General features: G+C 32.3%; 1 long non-coding RNA gene across 1 annotated transcript; it reads right to left on the bottom strand.

The window, feature by feature from the left end:
• Positions 1 to 4,913: 4,913 nt before the first annotated feature.
• On the bottom strand, positions 4,914 to 9,640 carry LOC113619043 (uncharacterized). Its single transcript, XR_003432259.1, has 3 exons — positions 9,145 to 9,640; positions 7,741 to 7,873; positions 4,914 to 5,912 (listed from the first exon to the last, which is right to left on the bottom strand). It is a non-coding gene; the product is annotated as an uncharacterized LOC113619043 (long non-coding RNA).
• Positions 9,641 to 11,041: the final 1,401 nt, after the last annotated feature.

Consider the following 11,041-nt stretch of genomic DNA (forward strand, 5'->3'; position numbering starts at 1 on the left):
CATGTTTGACCAAGGCATTAAGCCAGCACATACCTTTTGCTGGTGGAATTAGGTAAACTGCCAAGATGTGGATTCCTATCCATGTAGACCACAAGAAGGCACTGATTATACTCTGCATTCTCAGAAGGAATTTTGAGTGAATAATCCAAAAAGTTTATCTAACAGTAGTTCATAACAATAAATATTTTCAGTGGAGTACTTCAATAAGCAAGGGAATAATTTAGGTATACATCAATTTTTTAATTGAATAAATATGTATTTTATAAATACAATAAAAACATAGAAATAAAATATAGCAATATAAATTACTTATAAGATGCAAAAACTAGAAGTTTTAAAATTTCTTAAATTCTAATTCTAGAAGAATGATATGATCACTACAAAGCAAAATGAAATACAAAGGTGGATGAAGAAGATGTGTAGTACCCTTGAACTTAAACAACTTGGGATTGAACTGTGTGGATCCATTTATATGTGGATGTTTTTCAATAAATATGTACTACCGTACTACATGATCCATGGTTGGTTGAATCTGCAAATGTGAATACTGGGGGTCGACTGTAAAGTAATGCACAGATTTTTGACTGTGTGGAAAGTTGGTGTCCCTAGCCCCAGAGCTGTTCAAGGGTCAACTGTAATATCCAGTGATCCTCTATGCAATCTCATTCCACTTACCCCAGCCTACATATCAAACAAATTTTTAAAAAGGCAACCCAAACAAATGAAAAAACTGAGGCAAAAAGAAAAAGGAAATTTACCTAACACCGTGCAATTAGCAGAGCTGGGGTGTGAATGTGAGCAGTCTGTCTCCAGAATTCATGTTCATCATGTAAACCTAACCTGTCTGTTTAGCTGAACAATATTTCTGAGTCTGGTATGTACTTTATATTTTAACAGATGTTAGAAATGTGTAACTCCACCCAAAGCACCCACTTCTCCTCCTCCCTGCATCCCTTGATGTGGTCTATTCAGAATCTCAAACTAGAAGTCTTGTCCTTAATATACAGGATTTGAGCATTTAATTAATTTAATTTAATTAAGTTAATAAGTTAATTTAAGACAAGAATTTAAGACAACTCCATAGAAAAACTGACAGAAAAAAGGTTAGGAATGGATAATCCTCTCACACAGAAATCTAAATGGCTGGAGCACATATGAAAAGATATTCTGATGAAAATTGATACCAAGATAGGACTTTGATTCAGTTGATTTAGTAAATATGAAAAGATCTGTTATGTTGTGTCTGGAACTACAAACCCATATATCAAGCTGAGTACTTGAAATCTCTTCTAGAATGTGAAACACTTTCAAATTTATCATGTCCAAAATTAGACACCTGTGGTGTCTAACTCCACACATATTCCACCTTTCACCTTACTCATCTCAGTCAGGATTCATAATTTTCCAGTTGCACAGGCACCTCAAGCCTCCATGACTGCTCCTTTTCATACCACTCGCCCAATACTTCGGAAATTCCTGTTTCCCCTAACCTCAAAATGTATGAATTACCTAATACCTGTATACTACCTCTTTTGTTATCACCCCAAATGTACTCTGATCAAGGTTTCTGTTACAGCTTCCTAACAGATACTTCTGCTACTACACGTGACCTCTTACAGTATTTTCCTCAAAATGGTAGAGTGATTCCTTTAAAATTCCAGTTTGAGTTTTTCACTCCTCTGCTTAAACTCTGCCATGATTCTCCTTTTCACTAAGACTAAAAGCCAACATCCATACCTTGGCCTACAGGTTTCATATTGTCCATTTAACCCCAAACTCTCTGACCTGCTCTGGTTTCTCTCCTTCACTCACTCACTGAGTTCCATCCTCACTCTTACCCTTGCTCTTTTTGAACACTCTAGGCAAGCTCTTATTATTTTTTTCCTACAATGTTTGTGGCTTTCCAAAAAAATATGTAATTTATCAGTTAATTATATCTCTGAAAGCCCCTGAAAATAAAAAGTATGGCCCCTTCTCTCCTAAGTAACATGTAAGATTTAAGTACTATTAGACTTTCTTAATGTCAGCTAATTTGATATAAGAAAAATAGTTGTTAAATATTGCAGCACTGATGAGACTGAATTGTCTTTTTTATATATATATATATATATATATATATATATATATATATGTGAGAGAATAAACACCTCATCTCTGAATAGCTAACAACTTTTTTGTCCATCTTGCCAAAGAAATTCTTTTTGTGGGCCCAGTTTCTCTACAATTTCACCCACCTTATCACCCCTCCATACCTCGGCCCCTTTTCCAACTCTCACAAAGTGTCTACTTTGTGTTAGATAAGGATTTGTGGAGTTAAACACCTTAAACAGGTAAAACCAGGGTGAAGGAGATAAAGGAACAGAATTTCAGAATTGAGAGGAAAGAGGGCTTGGCCCCAGTGCACAAGCAATTATACATTGTCATACCAATAGAAAAGAGAAGATACAGTCCTAAAATTGCAGGATGAAAAGAAAATGTTCCTATATTTTGTTTGAGAGAGAGATACAGATGAAAATAATAAGCACAGGCAGAACCACCAAGTGTGTTTAAATGGATGAAAGGTAAATTTTTTAAAAAAATGTTATTGACTAAGGACTTGGATCACTTTCAAGGGGTTCTCAAAATACAAGTAAAGGGTTATAGTATTTTAGCATAATTTTGGATTGTCACATATTATATTTTAAATTTTCTTGGTCTTGGATGTAGAAAGATTAGCTCATTTCATGCTTAACTAATGAAACTATCATCAGTGGTCAGTATAGGATCCCATTCAAGTTTTATTTATTTACTATTTATTTTAATTATTTGTTTTATTCACAGTGCTGGAAATCCTTCCATTCTATCATATATGTGCTTAAAAGAAGGACCAGATTGTGTTACGTAAGTGCATTTGTATGGATACTACATGGCCACAAAGTAGAATGTGGTCGTATAATCTCTCTCTGTATATCATATACATTATACATATACCAATCTAATATATTTGATATGTAGCTTTGAATAGCATTATGAAACATGTAGGGATGTTTTGTATATACATTTTAAGTAACACAAACTATATAGCTTCTCAATCTCTTTAATGACTATTTCCCCCAATGTAATGTAGACTGATATTTTGCAAGATAAAAAATAATTATTAGAAAAATTAAGGAAGACATAAAAATGTGAGCCTTTTATTATTAGATATGATAGACATGAAAATACATTTTAGTAAATCAATTAAAGCAAATTGTCTTAGCACAAGGAAGAGAGACTTAAGATCATGCATGCTGTGTATTGAAAGTGAAATTATGACTGAATATTAACTCCCCATATTATATACCTGCATAGATACTTTGGGTACCGTATATATATATATATATATATATATATATATATATATATATCACTTTCCTATTTGTTTTCTTCCATATCTATAATAAGTTAAATTCTTGTAATTAAAAAAAAAACTGATACGGGTTTTTTTTTTCCTTCAACATTTTCCCCTGAGTTTGATCAAAACTAGATCCACTTCTAGTTTGTTCCTTTTTGCACTTAGGTTTAAAATTTATTGTTCTAGACATTTTCATCAACTGAAATAATTTGCATTTCTGTTTTCTTCTTAAGGAGATTAGTCTGTAGTTTGCTTTTTTCTGTTCCTGTGCCTTTTGGAAACAGTCTCATGTTCAGGAGTGCCTTTTTTGGTCTCTATAGTGAAGTACAATTTCTTTATTGAACAGAGTTAGTGGTAGGTGGTGAGAGAATGGCTTAGCCTGTGTTGTTCCTGTTTCCTTTTTATTTCTGCAGGATACTTACATTCCCTTCATCCTTCATTGTCATTCCTTTTCTATTTATGTGATTGTACCCCAGAATCAATGTTTCATTCCAGTGCACTTTCAAGCGCATTTCCTGTACTACCAAGTCATAATATCTTCATTTGACATTTAGTCCTGGATGGTGTCTTTCTGGTCGTAGGTTTTCCTGTCCTTTTGAAATTATTCTTTACTCCAAACCCTCCCTTTTTAAAAAACTGAGCCTCCTACGGCTCCCCTTCCCCATTTGTCTTACAGTGAGAGTAGGATCACAGATGGAATTTGGATTTATTTCTCCACATACTGTTAATTAGAAGTTTTTGGTATTCTGTCTCCTAGTAATGTTGAAGTCGTAAGTCATGTATGAACTTATAAAAGATATTTATAAAAGATCTCAAATTTAGATATTTTTGAGGCGTGGATGTATAGAGTTTGATTTAAGCAGCTACCATTAACCTCTAGAAATTATTTACAGTACCACGTATGTATTTAAAGATTTTAATGTAACAAATGAGCTTTCTTCTTACTTGTTAGACTATCCAATCTAGGCTTGGTTGATGGCAACATGACTCAGAGAGGATAATATATCTGTTAGAGATTGAATGTTGGTGTCCCTCCAAAATTCATACTTCCATATATTGAAGCCCATACCACCAGTGTGTCTGTATTTGGAGATGGGGCCTCTAAGGAAATAATTAATGTTAAATGAGGTTATTAGGGTGGAGGCCTGATCTGATAGGATTAATGTCCTTTTAAGAAGAGATACCAGAGCTTGCACACACTCAATGTCTCTCTGTGTGCACAGGAACCGAGAAAAGGACATACGAGGGCACAGCAAGAAGGTGGCTACAAGTCAGGAAGCATTCTCACCAGAAAGGTAATTGGCCAGAATATTGCTCTCGGACTTCTAGACTCTAGAACTTCAGTTGGTGTATTCTAACCAATGGACTTTTGTTACGAAACTCCTAGCAACTAATATCTAAATTACTTCTCTGTTTGATTTTAATAACACCTTTGAGAAACCATTTTCAAAGAGGCACACTGACATGAAGAAGATTTTAAAGAAAGTTGATCAGGATATTTATTTTAAAATTTATCCAAAATAAAACATGATGCCATATTTTCAACAATCATCTGCAATCATTCATTACTTGCTACTTCTAAAGATTTATTTTCTAAAAGTATAGCTAAAAGTAAATGACAATTCAATAAAGTAGATTCCAAATTCTACAATTTTTAATGCAAGAATCATCTTCAGATAGAAATTAAATTTTATTCACATCTATAAGTTGTCACAATACATTTTATAGGTAAGCAATATCATGATTTTCAACCTATCACATTGATGATAATTGTTGCTAAATTACAGAACATGTTATATTTCTTCCAGGCTTTTTTTCCTGCAAAAATTGTCTGCCATTGTAAAAAACATATTGCATTTACTTCTTTTCATATAGTGTTAAAAATGATTTCTACTACACTACGGCTGCCCATGTTGTTATTCTTTTAAAAAGCTGGGACCAAACTGGTATCATATCTAATAGAAACACCTAAACTGATGTATGATTTATAATGCTGAGAAAAATAAAATCAATTATCTCTTGGCCGGTTAGTTTATAAAGTATAGCTACAACATTTATAAGCAGCCATCATTTGACACTTATAATTCATGCTGACCAATGTAAAGTGAAGGCTATGAAGTTAGATGCACAGTAAATCAATGCTTAATTATATAATTTCTAAGTCAAATATAAATTTCAACTATTGCAGGTTATCATTTGAAAAACAAAGTTTAAAATCTTCTACTCTTTACAATGTATGTATTCTTACTTGATGGCGTATACATATGCACCTTTGTACATACATGCTTGTCATTTGCATTTAATCCATTCCATAGCTTATATATTTTCATGTCATCTTTAATTTTATTTGAATTTATTATTTTGAATATGTTTTCAACAGTCAGAAATCCCTTAAAGTAAATAGGACAGGTATTCTTCTCATTTTCATTATTTGAGTAACAATGTTCCTTCCACTTTACTTCTTACTGAACAACCGTGTTACATTCCGAGTTGGATGTACGCATCTTTTTTTGGTCTTTGGAAGTACATTGAAAGAAGCCTATATGAGAAAATATTTGAAATAGTCACAATATTTATACCTGAAAATGAATCAAAATATTGTTTTTAAAAACCCCAAATTTGGCATAATCAATGCCTTAAAGAAATTTTGTTATAGAAGTAACTATTTTAAAAGAAAGGTTTGAAATTAAACTTATTCAGTACTGTATGTCAACTATATTGCAGTCAATCTAGAAGAAAAAAAAAAATCTTTGAATAATGACACAAAAAAATCTTTGAATAATGACACCAAGGGAAGGTTTAGCTTTTCTACTTTACTATGCAGCTCTTCTCTGTGAGGTCAGCCTATCACAAACATACGAGAAAGCTTTCAATCTCTACATTTTCCTTAAAACATCTTTCCCCTCATATTTGTTTGCCCAAGTGACGTATTTGTGACTAGTTAATATTTCTTTCAACTCACCTTGTATAAGTTATTTCTTAGGTAAGGGAATATAAGGTATAAGTAAGATTGAGCATTACTCTTTCAGCTCTTATCCTCTTCAGAGTTGTTTATTGATCCAATTTCAAAGTCAATTCCCTATTATAATTGAATTTTCTTTTATATATAAGACTGTTAGGTTGCATTGCTTTCTTTATACAATTTCAAAATACCCCTCCCCTCTATATTGATCTATATTGATTTATAAAGATCAATAGGAAACCCTGCCTAGAAAAAATACCCAGAAAAAAGTTATCCACTAGTGTGGTTTAATGTGTCAGGAGAAAGGGCTCTCTTTAAATTATTTTTCTTTCTCAGGTAATGTAAAATAAAAGAGAAGTGAGACTAAAAATTACCTGATAAAATGGAAGTTCTGATGGATTCTTTAAGGCTTTCGTGAGGAAAATGTTCTGAGTTCACTGTATTAAGCTAAACCTTCTCTTGATGTATTAGAGAAAGACAAGAGGTTTATCACTAAGGATGTATTAAAATTTTATATATTAAAATTATATATATATATTGAATATAATATTTGTATTGCTTTTAAAAGGAACATTATTAAGATAAACTTATAAAACAGAGGTGGGAAATTAGTTTTTCCTCTTTCACTGTGTGGGAAAAAATATGAAGCCTTCGCTATTTTAAGGTACAACTTTGGGCTTGATATCTAGTAATAAATTCAGTTCAAATATCATATCCTGAAAATGGCCTTCCTCAAGCCATGAGTTACTTAAAACACTACCTCACTTTAACTCCTCCTCAGTAACTCTCCAAGGGATTACCTTAATTTGGTTTCTTTATAGTCCTTAACAGGAGCACAAATTTCTGTGTTTATCCCTTTGTTAACTGTTTCTGTCTACTAGATTTTAAGCTACAAATCATAGCATCTTTGTTTATCTTGATGAAGACTCTCTCCTTAATGAAACTTGAGTGAAGCTGAGCCCTCTTTCTGACTCGGCCTCATCTTTGGACTGTGTCTTCACCTCCAGTCGTAGCAAGAATTCAGAGTCGGTTAGCCAGTCCCCCTACCCTTGATATCTCCTCTTAGTAATTTTTCATTCAGTGACTTTCTCACTAGAGCTGGCTATAAATCCCCAACTGCCTTTGCTATATTTGGAGTTGAGCCTGATCTCTTAAATAAGGTCTTTCTTACCGCTTTATAATAACTGTCAGAATAACTTTTTGCATTAGCAATCCTGTCCATCACTTTATGCTTAGCATCTATAATAGCGCCTGGCATGTAGAAAAACAATGTGCATTTCCTGAGGGAATGAATAAATACCATGATTAATAATGATTAAGTATATAAGAAAGTTAAAGTTTATACATATCTGTGCATATGTAATATTAAGATTTAGTTTAATACATGTAAGATGGTATAACAGACCTCAGGATCTGGGGCCGGACTGCCAGAGTTTGATGACTCCTGTAGAATCTGATTAGTTGTATGACTTCGGGCGAGTTATCAATTCCTTGGAGCTTCAGTTTCCTCATTTGTACAATGCAGTTAATAAAAGTACCTGAATTATGTGGTTATTAAGGCAACAATAAATGGGTTAATATATTTGAAGCTTTGAAAAGATCAAATATGCAGTCAATATACAGTAGTTACTCTCACTAATAAGTGTATTAGCATTAGTAATACCACTAACCTGGTATGTATTGCGTGCATTAAAGGGACTATTCTATCATACACACTTTAAGAGATTTATCCAGTCTGAAAAATATGCAGTCTATCCATTTGAAATGAAATGTTGGTACACTAATGGTTTCCATCTGCTTTCTTTTACTGTATCTTCTTGCTTACATTCTAGAAAACAAGCTGAGATGAACACAACAATCCATCCCCTTCTCCCTGCTGATGATAAAACTAAAAGAAAGTATAAAATATATTCAACTGTTTATTTTGACTCTCACACATAACTATACAAAGGCAGGGATTTGGGTTGTTGTATTCAATTTTATCTCCCCAAAGTTTAAGTGCAATCATAGAATTAAGTCATTTAGAAATAGTATTAAAATTATTACCAGATACTATTAATTGGAATGGAAAGTCACTTCATTAGTGATTTAGTTATATAGTATTACAAAATGAAGGACATCTTTTAGAAATGAAAATAGTTGCAGATTTAATTAAAATGTTAAATTACTGTAAAAATCATAAAAAATTTAATTGAAGAAATGGAATCAGACTGTACTCTAATGTATTTTTTCATTTCCAATTTTATAGCACATATTTGATATTTAAAGGAAAAATAGATATCACTTCATTTGTAAACTGCATAAGGATCTTCATTCTAGTTAATGTAGCATTTTTTAGGAGGATTTTTGGGCCAATTCAGGTTCATGGCCAATGTGCTAACATTTTATATTATTAACTGTTCTTTTTATCATTAGTCTAAGATGGTTTTTCAGGATCTTATTAAATTTCTGATCATCTATTCAGCTTATTACAGGGCTATAGTTACTGCATCTTAGACGATGCACAACACTGCTTATTGTTACTGGGAATAGAGTTCTGTGTTAGAATATGCATTTGAGATCTAAGTCCAGGGTCTCTGATGCTACTCCTGTTATACCTCTGGGATAAGGAGGGAAATATAATACAGGGAAAAGAGTGTTTCTTTGGAAAACTCAACTATTCTGTTAGCAGCGTGTTTCTGGAAAGAAATCAGCAAACCTCTCTCAGCTATGATTTGCACATTGATAAAAGTCTAATGGTCTCTATGGATCATAATGAATCATAATATGGATCATAATGGATCATAAATTAGAAGAATTGTGAAAATACCTTTACTTCCTTTGTGTTCTGCCATTGAAGAAAATAATCTTTCCATAACTTTCTGCCATTAATGTATTTAATTTATACAGGAGAAAGTCCTGTATTTGAGACCAGATGCCGAAACATTTCCTAGAGAAAAATTAGGAGTACATTTGAGAATGCATTGCATTTTAAAACTTAAAGATTTAGAATGGAAATTCTGAATTTGGAATAATAGAATTCATGATAATAGTGATAAAATTACTATATGAAATTTGAAAATTATTGATATATCCATGTCCATTTGGAGATATCCACTGAGTATATCCATTACAATTTTTAAAAATATTTTGACAACTTGTAATTGCTGTAGATACTGAGAGGGCTATTCATCCTAAACTGCTTTCTAAGTACTGTGCTGTGCAATAATTGAACTGCTGGTCCTTTCCTTATAACAAATCTATTTCTAGCTCTAAATATTCTTGAAATTCAAACATCTTCTGAGGACAATATTTTGTGCTGCTGTCTATTTCAGATGATAAATGGTGACTAATCTCAGTCATTAATTATGGAGATCAGAGAGAAAGGTGGGAGAATCTTTTAGTCACTTCAGTTCATTTTTGATGCTAAAATAACAAAAATGTATGTACCATATTCATGAATAGTCCACAGTATTGTCAACATTTTCTTCAATACTTTCCCCATGGAATTATTGTAAATAAGTGTAGTTGAGACATTTAGTTACAAAGCTTACTTACTGATCATAGTTTTCCTTATGCTAAAATAAATGGCATTTTAAATGCTCAATGTATTCCTTTCAAGCAGCATTTTTTGTATTTGTTAAAGAAACTCAGTTTCTGGGTTAATTATGCCTGTTATAGAAAGATCTTTAAATTATAAAGTATCAATCAGTCTCACACTTCACAGAAATAAGTCATGTTAAATAGCATCCTTTAGGACATTTTGAGACAGTAGCTGCTAAAATGGGCTGCACAAATCCCTGAATTGTATGTGACAATGAAAATACATCCCTTTTAAACCTCTAAATCATTTATTCCTCTTTTACTCATTTGTTTTTTTCCAACTCGTAAGTGCCCAGGAATCCCATACCTTTTCAGAGACAATGCCTTAATTAATACTCATGGAGAATTCTCTCCTGGAGAAAATGCAATACAGGGCCAATTACTTTTTGAAATGCATGATTCTTCTTAACAGATTGTACCTGCATTCACAGTATAATGCTCTAAGACTCCCTGGAGGTTACATTTCCTCAGTTCTGCATAGTAGTAATGAGCATTTAAATCACTTTAATTCTTTCCTATTTGTATGTATTCAAACCTGGAAGGAGAAACAACACAAAAGGCATTAGAAATGTAAAATTAATGATTTTAATTAAAATTTTGCAATCTATATGTATAAGCATAATCCTGGTCTCATGATACTATTACTTCTACAGATGAATTCTTCCTATCTTTCAAAGAATTGGTACTACTTCAAAAACCACTTTCAAAGACTGGATTATATACCTTCACATTAGAAGAAGATAATGAAAATGTTTAAATAACACATAAAGAAAAAAACAAATATATGGACATTGCATGTTTAAGGTGATAAAAAATTAGTAAAGCAGAAATACTAGAATATATTCCATATGACAAAGTCCATGAAAACAGTAACTGCCATTTGAATATAAAAACTGAAAGCTGGTGTAGGTTATGTAAGAAGAAAAAAGTCCTTGAAACTTTGGCTGTATGGCACCAGTCTTGACTGATAGCTGTTTAGTTCTACAAACAAAAGGAGTTGTTAACTGACAGATGGTTGTGTTCTAAACTTCCAGTTATTTTCCCACAGAAACCACTGGTTGGCTAATAGCAAATTATATACATATATATATATATATATATATATATATATATATATATACACA

This window comes from Aethalodelphis obliquidens, unplaced genomic scaffold (assembly GCF_003676395.1).
Source record: "Aethalodelphis obliquidens isolate GAN/ISIS:26980383/991018 unplaced genomic scaffold, ASM367639v1 scaffold6, whole genome shotgun sequence".
NCBI lineage: Eukaryota > Metazoa > Chordata > Mammalia > Artiodactyla > Delphinidae > Aethalodelphis > Aethalodelphis obliquidens.